The sequence below is a fragment of the Musca domestica genome, unplaced genomic scaffold, assembly GCF_030504385.1.
Source record: "Musca domestica strain aabys unplaced genomic scaffold, Musca_domestica.polishedcontigs.V.1.1 15, whole genome shotgun sequence".
Classification (NCBI taxonomy): Eukaryota; Metazoa; Arthropoda; class Insecta; order Diptera; family Muscidae; genus Musca; species Musca domestica.
The window spans coordinates 16,971,199-16,986,959 of NW_026712207.1; the positions used below are offsets into that span (position 1 = coordinate 16,971,199).

At 37.0% G+C, this 15,761-nt stretch overlaps 1 long non-coding RNA gene across 1 annotated transcript in view; it reads left to right on the top strand.

Moving 5' to 3' along the window:
* LOC109611813 (uncharacterized) overlaps positions 1-15,761 on the top strand; it is a 39,317-nt gene that overhangs the window by 6,757 nt on the left and 16,799 nt on the right. The window lies entirely within an intron of this gene.

Here is a 15,761-nt window from a genome sequence, read left to right on the forward strand (position 1 = left end):
CGTATAGACCCCAAAATAACGGTAATTCGGCCCGGCCGAATTTACCGCTTTTTCACTTTTAATTAATTGAAAATTTAACTTACGATTATTTTCGCAATCATTGGTCTTACATTTTAATTTTGTTGAGGAAATGGAATAAAAATTGAAATCTATAGAATGAAAAATTAGTTTGGATGCCTATTATCTAAAATATAATTAATTACCTTACATTTATAAAAATTTTTGCATCGGTCACAAAACAGCTAATTTTCAATCAGCTGATGTTACTGAACAATTCTTACTGAGTAAATTTTTCAAGTAAAATTTTGCAAAATCTCAGTAATTTAATAACAATTTTTCTGCAAACAAACGACATGCAGTTCTTTATTCCGAAATGGTCACCCCACTCGAGACACACTCAGAGTTCAATAAACAGTGCGAGGTCTTTGCAATTTCAACATTTACAAGTTGATAAACAAAATTATGTTTATCCTCCTGCCCTCCTTCCGTTTGCCAAATATCTTCGGCCATGTGCTAAGCTCTAACCCCCCACTTTCCCAGCGAGCCATGACTCAGCGTGGAAAACTAGGCCGCCATTTACATTTACTTGAGTACGTATGTGTCTATGTGTGTTTGGGCTTGTGGCTGCCAAGTTGATGCTAAAGATGCTATGTCGGCTGGGTGACTGGCTGGCAGTGATGGTTGTCATTGATGGTCCGGTCATTCGATATGAACTTGGCAAACGGAAATAGTAAATGTCAAACAGCTTCATTTCAAGTATCAACCACTCCCGAGCGCGAAAGGGGTTGGGGAGAAATCATCCTATAGTGCACATCATTGAAACGCTATCCCTTGTAACGTAACTATCCTGTGGGATCCATAAAAAGTCAACATCAAATGAAGTTAAATGGCAGCAGGAATCATCTAAAATGAAGTGACATTTCAGCGATAAGCCGAGAATAGAGTGGAGGGCATTAAAACGGTATTTATTGGTCATCGAACTCTGACCACAATGGAGCTGGAATAGATTGAGACATAATCTCTTGGGCATATCATAATCATACAGCCGACGCACACATACACATTTAAATGCCATTGCTTGTTTTCACGCTTTAGGATTTTATTCTTGTTATCCTCCAGAAATTGCATTTTCAAATGCTTGATAAGAACCACACCTCAAAAATAAAACGCCCACACCCACCTTCTTTACGCTGCTATTTCTAAGGTTCACACAGGATATTGCTCTCAGCCATTAATGGATGTGCGGGAAAAGCCAAACCAATAGCATTAAAATCCAATGTGTTTGCACTTCATTGACTCATTGCGGAACAGAAAGGCTTTCCTTTGGTCTACCACTGCCTGGCACTCCATAAACCTCTACCCTTTTACTCCTCCCCGTGTGGGGATCTGTTCAAATATGCAGTTCCGCGTTATTAAATTTTAGCACACTTCTACCGTCTGGCTGTTTGTTGTGGTGTGTGCATAAATCGGCAAACTGGATATATTTTGTATGTGTCCAAAAACTTTGGTACCTTACCTCCCCCGCCTACGTTCCATCGCACTCTGGTTTATTTTCCAAATGAAAACTTCTTTGCAGATTGGTTTCCTTTGCCAACATCGTTTAGTATTTGGAACACATTTCCGTTTCGTTTAGAGCTTCTCGTTTCCTTCGTTTCGATTATGAATCCTTAAAATTGCAAGATTACGATGAGGCACAGAACCAAGTGGGTCGTAACAGATTTCCATAGACAGTTTCGAGTTGCAAACGATATGTGGCACAACATTTAATAGCATTTGCCACGAAATGGAAAAGTAAAAGTTAAACAATGGAGGTGTTTCCACAACAAGTGGGAAGAGACAAAGTCGGTCATGCCGCCCACTTCTCAATGAGACGAATAAATCTATTGGCAGAGAAGAATATATTTTAGGACAACAAAAAAGAAACAAAGCATAGCCATATGTCTAATAGGATACAGGTTTCGTCTGTTAATCCTAAAAAAATCAAATCTGTTATATTCTCATTCCCAAAAATTAGCGGATTTTGTTTGCAAAAGATGTTCATTTACTAAGACAATTTTCTAAATTTCAGTGTGTCTATCCACATACGCCTCTATCAAATTTATTGACCAGCTCACCCTGTGACATAAAAAAATACAACAAAGTCAAATGCCATAATTTTTATTTTATTATCATTTTTTGTTTTAATTTATTGAATGAAAGCAAAAAATTTCGGAAATAGCATCAACTTTTAGAATAAGTTTAGATTTGTTCGAACTGGTCACCTTCGGCACGAAATATGGCCTTCAAACGCCCAATGAAACCGTCACACGCTGCCCAAATTTTGCTGTGCGGTATTTTGACCCATTCCCGGCGAAAAGCTTGCTTGAGGTGATCGACACTTTCGTATTTTTTAGTGCCAGCCTGGTTTTTCAAAATACTCCAGACACAATACTCAAACGGATTGGTATCCGGAGATTTTGGTGGCCATTATGCGCTGGAAATGAAGCGAGGAACCTCATTTTGTAACCATTCTTGGGTGGAGCGTGCTGAGTCCTGTTGGAATGTCCAAGGTTTGCGTGTCCAAGGCTTCTATACACCCTCCAGAATATTTTCGCGATATTGATCGGCATTTTTTCTGATGGCTCGGTCGATTAATACGAGCGGAGAACGACTATCGGGTGTTATGGCGGCCCACACCATCACCATGGCCGGCGCTTGAGTTCTAGTGACCAACCGAAAGTGCACATTTTCAGCTGACCTCTTTGGCAAGTAAACACGATAATTTTGTTTGCTTACAAACTGCTGGACAACGAATGTTTTCTCATCTCAACCAAATTCGGCAGTTCACCACTTTTGGCCAAGCGAAGCAGCTCTTTAGGATAGCGACGCGGGTTTCAATCAAGTCGCTTCTTTACTTTTCGAACCATTTCTGCTGATGTTGCTGTTTTCTTCCGTCCACTTCCTTGACGTCTGGCTACGCTACCAGTATCACGATAACGAGCGATGGTAGGAGACACAAAAGATTTGTTCACATTTAAATGCTAGACTGCTCTAACGATAGCCACTTGTGCTTTTCCAGCCAATTATAAAGAACGCTTGAATTCCATCACGAATAACTTTTTTTCTGGAAAATTCTCACCAAAATGCCTTTGTACGCCTTTAAATAATATAATGAGCTGTCACTGGTATAATTTTAACAGCTGTCGGACTAGTGGCTTATAAATGACAGCAGTCTGAAGTTGGTTGCAGTTTTTTACGATCGGTGTTTTGGATTACATTCTCCATCTCGGTTTCTCTTTTTTCGGCGACAATGGTCCCGAACAACTTTTTTTATTATTCCGGCATGTAAAAAATTGCTTCACGGCCACATTGACCGCCCTCAAGATCCCTAAAATCTGGAGTTCCTTTACATAATATATGTATATTGAATATATTACAGAGGAGTTAATATGTCCTTCGAAATACCAAAAATCAGAGGTAGCTGTTTCAAAAAGTGGACGTACATTGCAACATTTTGGTAGGAGAAAAAGATTTTTGTATTTTCATCAAATCCTGATTTGTGTTTTTTTAAATTAAAGAGCGAGAAAATGCTTTTATCTATATTTACATTAGTCAATGTTATAAGGGTCCCTATGGCCGAGCCTTTAAAGTTACATTTGTTCTTTATTCTGACATTTACACGCTAATTAATTGAAGAATGTATTTTAAAAACGGAGTTGAGCTCAACTGAGATGGATTTCAATTCCTTGCGAATACTTTACACTCCCAGGACCATTTATTTTCCATTTTTAAAGTTGACATTTAGATACTACCTTCCAACATTCTCATTCAACTCGACTCGAATGGAGTTATCCAACAACACGAAAGGACAAACTAAGATTTTTATCATTTTTATGATATTTTCTGTAGGTCTAAAATGGCCGCGTAAGCAAAATGCTAAAAATTACGTGAGGATTAAGTAATTAGTTCATTAACTACAGTTTTAGAACATTTTTACGACTGTCGTGCGTGTTGTGCGCCATACAAAGTAATTTTTCAGGGTCACGAGTAAGGATAAAGATTTTCCACGCAGAAGTGATGTGAAAAAAATGCTGAAATATGACACCAACAAAATTTCGTAGAATGAGCAGACATATTATGGGGCATTTGGATATAGATATGCAGAACTTTTTTAAGGCAAAATTACAGATTTTTATTAAATATTTTTGGAGTTTAGTCCTGTATTAAGAATTGTGCATTGCTTTTCCACTTGTTATTATTTTTTAAACCAAAATACATATCCCAACATTTTCTTCATTATATATTCCCCCTTGGAAAAAATTTTAATACGAACATCATTCATTCCTAAAGTCATGATTTCTCGGAAGTTCAACAATTGACATAATTCTCATTGCCTATCAAAAGAATTCACAGGACACAATATTTAGAAAATTTCCCAATGTTGTTCGAGTCCGGTGGTCACCCACAACAAAAATAGAATCTTGTTATTAAATTTCACTATATAAAATTGAGATCATAAATCAAACAAGTGACAGCAATCAATAGGCAGGGGCTCGGACGCAGACACTTTGTGTGTTCGAAATGCCAGAGCACACAAAAGACCCAGACTCCATACTTTTGAAAGGGATCTGAATTATTCCTTTTGTTAGTGTTGTTTCTCTATCTATCTAATTTGTTTTCAATTTCAATACATTCTATGAGACGTACGTTATCAGCTTCATAGATGGGGGAAATTTGTTCCAAAAGAATGACTTCAATAATTTTTTATTGCCATTGGAAATTGACAAAAATGAAACAATCCCCCAAAATGAAATTTGAGAATAAAATAAACTACTGAATGCAATACTTGCCTTCATGACTTTGTCTCGCCCTGTTCGGCCACATGGACAACCCGTATGCCAGCAGTCCTCCACGAACAACAATTCGGACAAAAAGAACCCAAATAAATTTTTGAAAATTAAATTAAAAAGTTATGTTTTTGCTCCTTGATTGGGTTTCAACCAATACAAAAGGAGGGCTATGAAATGTTTGAATAAATGTTTAGATTGTGAAAAAAAGAACATCAAATGTTGAGATTACATTTTGGGATATGAAGTGGCCTTAAAGGGAATCTACGCCCACATTATTTTGTGATCCAAATAATTGTTTCCTGCAATTAAACAATAGAAATGTGAAACATATCGATTACCATTTTCAAGGGACCCGGAAAATTTAATAGAAGGTTAGCAGGGAAAATAATATAGTCGTAAGGGTATAGAAAATTATTGAAAAAAAAAAAAACATAACAAAAAAATTATAGAATTTTACTACTTTGACAGTGAATGGCTCGTGAGCTTAACATATCGCAATATTCCATTCGGCAAATATTGAAAAATGAGCTCGAGGTAAAACCATTGAAATTCCATAAATTGCAAGAACTTACACCGCAACAGAAAGAAAATAGACTCAAAAGAACTGAAAAGCTGCTTCGCTTGACCAAAAGTGGTGAACTGCCCAAGTTGGTTTTCTCCGCTGAGAAAACATTCGTTATCCAGAAGTTTGTAAACAAACAAAATGATCGCGTTTACTTGCCAAAGATATCAGCTGAAAATGTGAACCAAAGGTAGCAGAATTCAAGCGCCGGCCATGGTGATGGTGTGGGCCGCCATAACAGCCGATGGTCGCTTTCCGCTCGTATTAATCGACCGTGGCATCAGAATAAATGCCGAATATTATCGCGAAAATATTCTCGAGGGTGTAGTAAAGCCTTGGGCACGCGAACATTCTGGCCGCAGACCTTGCACATTCCAACAGGACTCTGCACCATCGCCCTCAGCACGCGCCACCCAAGAATGGTTACAAAATTTCCAGCGCACAATGGCCACCAAAATCTCCGGATACCAATCCGTTGTCTGGAGTATTTTGGAAAGCAAGGTTGGCACTATAAAATACCAAAGTAAAAAAAACCTAACAGAGGAACCTGTTTTCTTGTTAACAGCTATGGATAATTATATAGCAATATAATAGTTCAATGGCACCCTGTACAAATTCAGATCAATTGTGAATCGTTAATACCAGATAGTGGCCAGGGGACTGATGATGGTCTAATACAAAAGCCTATGGATGGTTCAAACTCAAGGTCACTAGATCTTACACTCGCAGAACCGAAAATCGATATGCCTAACTTTGCTGTCCCTCAGACTGAGATCCAAGCAATTACTGAGTGGCTTAATACCAAGTACAGATCCATTAACGTAAACAAGACAACAAATACTGAACAATAATTTCAATAGATTTACAAAAATTATTTTCCTATAAAAATGCATAGACTTTTTCATTTTCCTTCCCAGCACAATGGCGTTTCACTACAAAGATGAATCTCTGTCAAACTCATTCATATGGATGATTATGAGAATAAGCACAATGAATGAAGCTGGACAATACCCCGGTGCGTTGCTGCACTAATTCAGAGCTTTGATGCCTGTTCTCTGTTTGGGAAATCTTTATTGAAATAACAATAGACCTTAACTTCCCCCTTTTGCCTTTTCAATGCCCGGCCTGTTAAAAGTTGTTGATCCTTTGGGCAACAGTTGTTCATTTGTTTTTCCTTCCGCTCCTAAGTTTTTCTGATGGCATTCTGCATCGTGTTACATGGCCAACGTTAGAATCCCACAGAAAGGGCAACTACTCCTTTTGACTGTTTCGTGTTCACTGAGTTTCCTTTTTATAATCAATGGTAGTTTTGTTGTCCCTTTTTTTGTTTAGTTCATAAAATTTCTCATTTGTTGTCCGTCTGGCTGTGTGTATGTGTGTGTCGGATTGTTAGACGAATGATTGGTTATTCAGCTCCTTTAGTTTTTGTTTTGTTGTACTTCGTTTTTCCGCTTTGTTCGGGCCTTTATTATTTCTTCTGGCAACAACCATCTTCATTATTTCAATTTTATTGATGCTACCTACATTAATTGGATTACACGAAAGCAACAATTCCAACTTGGTTAATTTGTTACTTTGTGTCCCGTACACCAAGTTGGAATATTAAAACTATGTAGGGTTTCGGATGTCAAATAGTACACAATCATGATCAAGCAAATGTTCCTCGTTCTAATGTGGTTTAATAAGTATTCAATATTAACGGACTAGGTGTAAAAATGGACATTGGAGGTGGATCCGTGGAGGGACAAGGACATATGATGCAATGACGCCAATTTTCACAGTCGTCACCTTGTGCTCACCACGACTTCTTTCGACCTCAAAGTGTAAAGGAGAGAGAAAACCACCCATCAACTCAGCTACTCGCTGTTAGGAAAAGGATAAACGAATCTCATATTTCCAAAGACACAACAGTGACTTTTACGATGCGCCTAATGACAATGCGATTACGAAACAAATATGAGTTACAAAATTAATATTAAATATTAAACCCTCATACCTTAAAAGTCCCTAACAAAAACCCTCATCCCAATACATTGACATGTCGATAAGACTCCCCTATAACTCCATCTGTCACTTTTATTTCTCTCTCGCTCTCTTCGTCAATTTGTTTCTTTAGTCCATCATTGATTAATGGATTTCAGTTCCCAAAAAAGTAACAATTTCTTCTAGCTATCATCTCATAAAATGGGACATTAATTTTTTGTCATTTATTTGCCGGTCATGCGGCTGGTCAAAGCAACCGATATAAGGGCATTTGGAGTTTTAATTTACGCTCAATTAAAACTGTGGGAAACTTAGGAATTAAAATAGGAATTAAATAAAACAAATAATTCAATTCCCTGCACTTCGATGGAATAACAACGGTTTCTTATTGATTTATTTATTTATTTTTTTTGGGTATTGAAAAAACGTGGTAGAACAAAAGTTCAGTGAACTTGCAGTGCAATAAGGAAATAAATTTGAAAATTCCGTTTGAACGAACTTGGGAGAGCGGGAAGAGATAATGGCCAGAGATGAGATGTTTTCGATGAGACAAATTTTGGACGTATCAAATGATATATACAGGGTGAGCTAAAAAGACTGCAACAAAGTCAAACGCCATAATTTTGATTTTTTTTAAATTATATTGAATAAAAGCAAAAAATGTCGGAAATAGTATTAACAATTTTAAAATAAGTTTAGATTTGTTCGATTTGGTCACCTTTGGCACGAATTATGGACTTCAAACGGCCAATGACACCATCATCGTCGCTGCCAGAATGTTACTCTGCGGTATTTTGGCCCATTCCCGGCGAAGCGCTTGCTTGAGGTGATCTACACTTTAGCATTTTTTAGTGCCAACCTGGTTTTCCAAAAAACTCCAGACACAATACTCAAACGGATTGGTATCCGAAGATTTTGGTGGCCATTGTGCGCTAGAAATGAAGCGAGGAACCTCATTTTGTAACCATTCTGCTGAGTGCGATGCTGCTGAGTCCTGTTGGAATGTCCAAGGTCGGAGGCCAAACTGTTTGCGTGCCCAAGGCTTTAATACACCCTCCACAATATTTTCGCGATAATATTCGGTATTTATTCTGATGATGTCAATTAATACGAACGGAGAGCGACCATCGGCTGTTATGGCGGCCCACACCAACACCATGGCCGCCGCTTGAGTTCTGGTGGCCAACCGAAGGTGCACATTTTCAGCTGACCTCTTTGGCAAGTAAACACGATAATTTTGGTTGTTTACAAACAACGAATGTTTTCTCATCGGAGAAAACCAAATTCAGCAGTTCACTACTTTCGGCCAAGCGAAGCAACTCTTTAGCTCTTTTGAGTCTATTTTCTTTCTGTTGCGGTGTAAGTTCTTGATGTTGCTGTTTTCTTTTGTCCACTTCCTTGACGTCAGGCTACGCTACGAGTATCACGGTAACGAGCGATAGTACAAGACACAAAAGATTTATTCACATTTAAATGCTGGAGTGCTCTAACGATAGCCACTTGTGGTTTTCCAGCCAAATATAAATAAATAACGCTATCAAGCTTGAATTCAATCACGAATAACTTTTTTTCTGGAAAATTCTGACCAAAATGCTTTTGTACGCTTGTAAACAATATAATGAGCTGTCACTGGAATAATTTTAACAGCTGTCGGACAAGGGGCTTAAAAATGACGGCTGTCTGAACTTGGTGACAGTTTTTTCATCTCACCCTGTATAAGCAATTTTCAGTCAGTGAAGGTAATATCCATTATGAACTCCAAATACCATAAAAACCGAATGTTAGGGGTACAGTTATATGGAGACTATGTCTATATAGACAGTTTATTGCTAGATGTTTCTTAGATTTATGGAACACAAACTCTCATTCGGTTGAAAAATATAACTAAAACAGATTAAAGATTTTAGCTTTGTCCGATTTTGTACTACCTGTTACGTTTTGTATTTTTTAAACATCCACACCGATGGAGAATCTCTTCCAAGATTTTAAAATTCAAAAACAGCCACTAAAATAACACCACTAATATGTACCATATCGTACTTTTTGCTTTAAGTTTTGTCAAGTTTTATAAAAAATACTAAAAACTATTTTAAGTTAAATATCTTGTGCCCTTTCCTACAAAATTGTTCATAACTTTCATCAAGAATAAGCAAACAGATGTGTACTGTTTTATATATCCTTACAACACATCCAACATGTGATACTATTCAAAACCACCCCCTCTCCCACAAACGCACGTACCTTCAATTTCAATATCTTCTTTTTCGCTTGAGTTGGTTCTTATAAATCATTAGAAATTTATTAGAAAAAATATATGAAACAAAAAAATACCATTAACTTTACAGCAACGGGGCAGATAGAATGTTTACTTCTTCCAGCCGATTACTGAGTAGAGGCAAACGAACGAGCGAACAAACGCGACGGTGTATTTTGAAAACTCAATATCCGGTGCTAAAGGCAAACAACCAGATGAACTTTGGAATACGGCATTTCGAATTGGGTAAGGCTGCTTGGTTTTCAACCACCAACACCTTTATCCCCACCCCTACATCATCTGGAAACCAGCACTTCAGCATGACCGTCGAGCACCATGAAGGTGTTGACAAGGTTAAGGTCCTGGGGCATTTCGTTATGAATGTGACGAAAAAAGCCCATCAGAATTCTAAACAAATGTCGAAAAGGTATAACCAAATAAATGAATACCAAAAAAGGAAATAATGATTTCCCTATCCGCCTGGAATCTTGCTGTACAAAAAAGCATTGAGGAAGATATCTAGGAAAGTGGAGTGTGTACAAAGTGAGAGAGAGAGACAGAGAAAAATGGGATGCTGATGGTTAGTCAATCATGTCTGTTTAATGTAATCTCTTCATATCACTGCCTCCACTCTGGACACTTCTTTCATCTGCACCAAGTGGAAGATGCGTTTCACATCACGCTTCCGTTTGATGTGCTTCACGAAACTACCCGCAGCAAATTCCATTCCATTCTATTTCGATTGTTTACTTTTCGACAGAATGCTGTTGTTGTGAAGCTGCGGCATCTGTTTCTTTTTTTGTTTCATTTTGCGCTTTGAGTGACAAGGGTATACTTCCAGTTTTGAGGTTCAATTTGAGATTCAAAAATTTCTAATTGATCTTTCCCTCTGTTCGATGATCTCTTCGTTCGTTAGAATTAGAATCAATTAGTCGAATTGACAGTTTAATGGGAACACTCACAGCTTCTTCGCCATCAATGGATAGATATTTGGGTGCAGTGATTTTCGAGTGGTAATAAAAAAATTGATTCCCTATTAATTGGATAAATAAACAAAAAAATTGTAAAGAGTATTGAATTTTCAATATTTATGCTGAGAAAATAAGTCGGCTCAAACCTCTTACTTTATAGACTACAATTGTTCTACTTTGTCTTGTAATCGAAGGCTAAAGACTCTTGACTGGAGCCAGAATTTTGAAAACTTCCAAGTGGCCTTGCTATAAGTCTGGGTGAAATAAAGAAGTTAAACGGAGTTAAGTTGGGTCAACAGTTTTATGCCTCCACCATGTAAAAATTTGATCTATGGCAAGATCGGCTATCCTCAAAGTCCATAAAATTATAATATAAATTGATGAAGCCACCATCAACGTTAAATATCTTTTGAGATGAATACTCAAAATTTCAAATTAAATTTGATTTGGTTTAAAATTAGGGACAGGAGCTATTAGTGGGCTATACCAAAAAGCAGCATTGTGTATTTTCTACAAGGTGGCAAGCTTCTTATTTAGAACTCGAAATGTCAAATTACAGCAGATATGGTAACCGAACTTCAGCAGGTACCGTAATTTGCCGGCTATATCTGAACGTGGACCGCCATATCTCATTTTTTAATCCAAACATCCTGGGAATAATGCTAATGCCAGTGCGAATCTTTTCGTAACTTCAGATAGAAAATCAAACTTACGCTTCAATTAATTGCTTTTAAAATGTTAAACGTTTAAAAAACGTCAAATTGTAAACAAGGCTCTCCGTTGATTTGTCCTGCTATTTCGTGTAAATATACACTTTTCGAATAACAAATTGCAAATTTGAATTATTTTTGCACCCTAAGGGGTAGAACTTTTATATTCCCTTCTCACCATGGATTAGAGACCCTCCACATTATCCCTGTTTTACGAAGAACCTCTCAATGGAATATAACACGTCGAAAGTAGAAAACAAAAAATAATCCTACGCCTCTGTCGCCGAAAATCGTAGTCACACTCTGCGCACTCACCCTAAGAAAAAACTCCACATATTAATTGTAAAAACATAATCCTTCGAATATCAATCACCCTGGAAAGATTATGTCTTCCGCTCAGGGGGTTTTGTTTATTCGGGGGTTTTATTGAAAAACCAAATGACTGAATGCTCGAATGAATGAATGTTGCAAATGCCACGAGACCTTTTCCGACATGCATTCAGCCTTTGAAAAGGCACAGAAGAAAAAAAACGCACTCACCCCTAAAAGAGTGTCCTGCAGACGTATGAATGAATGACGTTAAGCATAACTCCAGCAATCATTGAATATATGTGTGTCCTTATATGGTTTTTAAATCATCCTTTCGAACAAAGTCACTTTTGTTGTTTTTATTATTGGTGTAATTCACAAAAATTTAATTTTTTTCGGAGCGTTGAGGCCGGGAACAGCCATAGTAAGGACAACCACAACATTACAACAATAACACAAAAATACTTGAATGCATACAAATCCTTAAAACGGGTGGTGTTTTTTTCCTTTTATGTGTCTGTGTGTGTGTGTTTTTTGAGGGTGTAACCATCACTCATTCAGTCAGTTAGTGAGTCACTTTGCCCGGCGCACAAAATATGAAGTATTGTGCCTCGCTGGGACATCATCAATAGAACCAACTGTACATTTTACACATCCAACCCTCAGCCCGTTCTTTTGGTCTGGCTATCACATTTAATGCGGCAGCTCTCATTCCCCTCTTGGTAATTCTACTCTTCCGCATTTTGGTGCATCCACACGAGGACTGTGTCAATGTGCGTTCGAAGGATATAAAATATCAGAGAATTCAAGTGTTGAGTTAAGTGGTTCACATTCGAAACGCCGTGCCAGCGTAAATGTGTTCCCCATGTGTTCAATTAAATCCATTTGGAAAATGACGAAGGGCGATGCTGAAGAATATTAATGCGCCTGAAAATAAATACCAGCTGATTTGAAATTTGTGGTCAAATCCATTTCCATTTCGAATCCTTCCATGAATGGGGAAATTTTAGGTAAGCTTTCACTGCACCAATCTTGGAGAGAGATAGGTATACTGTTGCAGCATTTTCAGATTAAGCTACCTCGAGTCTCTATTTTATACGCTGCACCCTAACAATGATTGTAAGATCTCACATTATTCATATTCTTGTCCAGACCGAACTTATCAAAGAATATTGAAAACAGTATTTTGAAGCCAACAAATGTAGCTGGACGAGTCCTCACGTGGTGAAGGCTTCTTAGTTAAGAACCCAGCTAATATACTCACTACAAAACCGACTACGAATATTCATCCGATTAGGACAAACGACACTATATATGTATATAAGCTGTATCCAGATCATATCCAGTTATCACATTATTCGTTCTTTGGTCAAACAAAAGACCTGTGTAAAATTTTATATAAATCGACTATAAATGTGACCTACATTTTGTTCAAAAAAATACTTGGATATACCGGCGGACGGACATCCATAAATCGAGTTACAAAGTAATTCTATGAATCTCCTCAAAAGTAACTGTTTTACAATGTTTGTACTTGTAAACTTACATCACTTCTTCTTTGAATTTTAAATTGCCAAGAAAATACTTCTTTTTTTGAAATTATAATTTTTTTCAGTTCTTGTTTTTCTCTCAAAACCAAATATAAGTTTTGTTAATTTTTTATATAAATGTGCCTTTGTTTCAATTAAAAATACATAAACCTCGCACATAACTATGGATCTTTATCGCCTCCTTCTCCATGTTCCAAACAAATGCACAAAGACATAATATCCTGTAGCACAGTGTGATGTCGGGTATAAAGACATTTAAATTGTGAAGACAGAAATTGTTCCTTAATTTTCTTTTTTTTATTTTTAAACCGAGACAAATTCCATTTTAATTAAAAATATTAACTGGGTCATAATAGTTAACCCAATTTTAATGGCTTTTATTGCCGTCCACAGTTTGCGTTACAGACTAAGGCCAAACATGTGGTGGTGGTGACAGTGAAAATATGTCGAGGCATAGATTCATAAAATTATCTACATACTTCAACAAAAAGCCAGGACAAACCCAATGACAAAGGATAAGCACATCGTTTGCTATGCCTTGAATATTGGCCGAGAATGCGAACATGACCTAAATGGCATACAAGAGGCAGGAAAACATATGAATGTGTACAAAATATGGAGGGCTTGTTAGAAATGGAAATATGCAAATAGGCTTGCAGCTCTTGGCAAGGCAAGGGAAGAGAAGAGAAGGCACGCGTAGAGGTGTAGACACACAATATATTTTTTGAGTTAAGACCATAAGTTGTGTTCCAGAATCAGCACAATATATTTATTTGAACACCATTCCCACATCGGAAAACTAAAAGGAAAGTATGTATGTAAAATACAAAATGCCATAGTTTTCCATCTCTGGTGTGTTACAAATGCGTAAGCAAATTATCCCCTCACCACTCCCAATGGGGTATTTAGGTCTTTGACCTACTCCCACTATGTAACATGCGAACACCCAGGCTCAAATACCAACGTATTCGCCATAAAGCATTTAAGCATTTCGAAATGGGAGATACTATTTGCAGATACATAACATACACACATACACATGTTATAACATTCCAATTATGAAATGTTAAATGCGAAAGGACACACAAACCACATGGTAAAAGGTTAAACAAACATTTGAAAGCATTTTTCTGAGTTATCAAATATCTGAAAATTTACACAAATTTAAGTGAAAGAAGATGATAATCTCATTCGCTATCCTCTTCAGCCCACATGTCTGACTCCTTCTTATGTGTACGCACTTACTTTCTATGCTCAAATCTTTGATCCTTAATAACCCAACATTTTTATGTGTTTTTCTTTTGTTTCCTCTCTTTATATCCTGCTGTGTGACGTTTCGTGATAAAATAGCATTAATTATGTCCGCAAGCATGGCATGAGTCAGGGACTCTTCTACACCTCTGACAGCTGTATATTTATAGTCATTCCTTTTAATATTTTGGAGGTTCAAACCAAACAATTCCAGTTAGTGTTGTTGTTGTTGTTGGTCGTAATTGTATAATTCAAAGTGTTAAAGTCATACTTTGTTCTGTTGTCCTCACAGCAATGAGTGTCGACCTGGTTGGTTGATGCAAAACATATGCCTGCAGCATGACAACCAGATGATGGCATGCGCCCATGTTGTGGTTGTTGTAGTCAATTTGCATACGTTAATGAATACACAAAACAGTCGCATGGTGTAATTTACAACAATAAATATAAAAATGATGCGAAGATTTATTAACATTCAATACATCCATTATAAGAAATTCCCAATTAAAGGGGTAGTTTTAGTTAACAGATTATGTCACACTATCAGACTTGAACGGCAAAGAACATAAAATTCTTATATATATGGCAATATATACTAATCCTTGTAATATAATATTGTCTATATAGACTCCCGTATTGGTATGGCCCCCATATAATGGCCACTTTATGGTTTTTTGAAGAGTTTAACTGCATTATCCACTTATCTACAGTATTACAGGTGTTTGCAGTTTAAAGTGGAACATGTTAAAATACTGATACTTTTATATAAAAATGTTTTTTATACCCTCCACCATACTATGGAGGGTATATTAACTTTGTCATTCCGTTTGTAACTCCTCGAAATACTCATGTCAGGCCCAACAAAGTATATATATTCTTGATCTGCGTAAAATTCTAAGTCGATTTAGCGATGTCCGTCTGTCTGTCTGTCTGTCTGTCCGTCTGTCTGTCTGTCTGTTGTAATCACGCTATCTTTCGAATGAATTAAGATAGATGGCTAAAATTTTGCACACATGTTTATTTTTCCAGTAGGCAGGTTAAGTTCGTAAATGGGTCATGTAGGTCCACGTTTTCATATAGCCCACATATAACGGTACCTCCCTATATTCGGTATTTTGATGATTTTGGGGACATTTTTCACTGGCATTGTTTCAAATTTGGTATTTGAAGTTCAAAATGGATACTACACCCTAAGACAGAAAATTGTCTGTGCAGGTCCACGTCTTCGTATAGCCCCCATATATCAGTACCTCCCTATATTCGGTATTTTCATGATTTTAGTGACATTATTCACCGGAATTGTTTCAAAATTGGTATTTGAAGTTCGTAATAAATACTACAG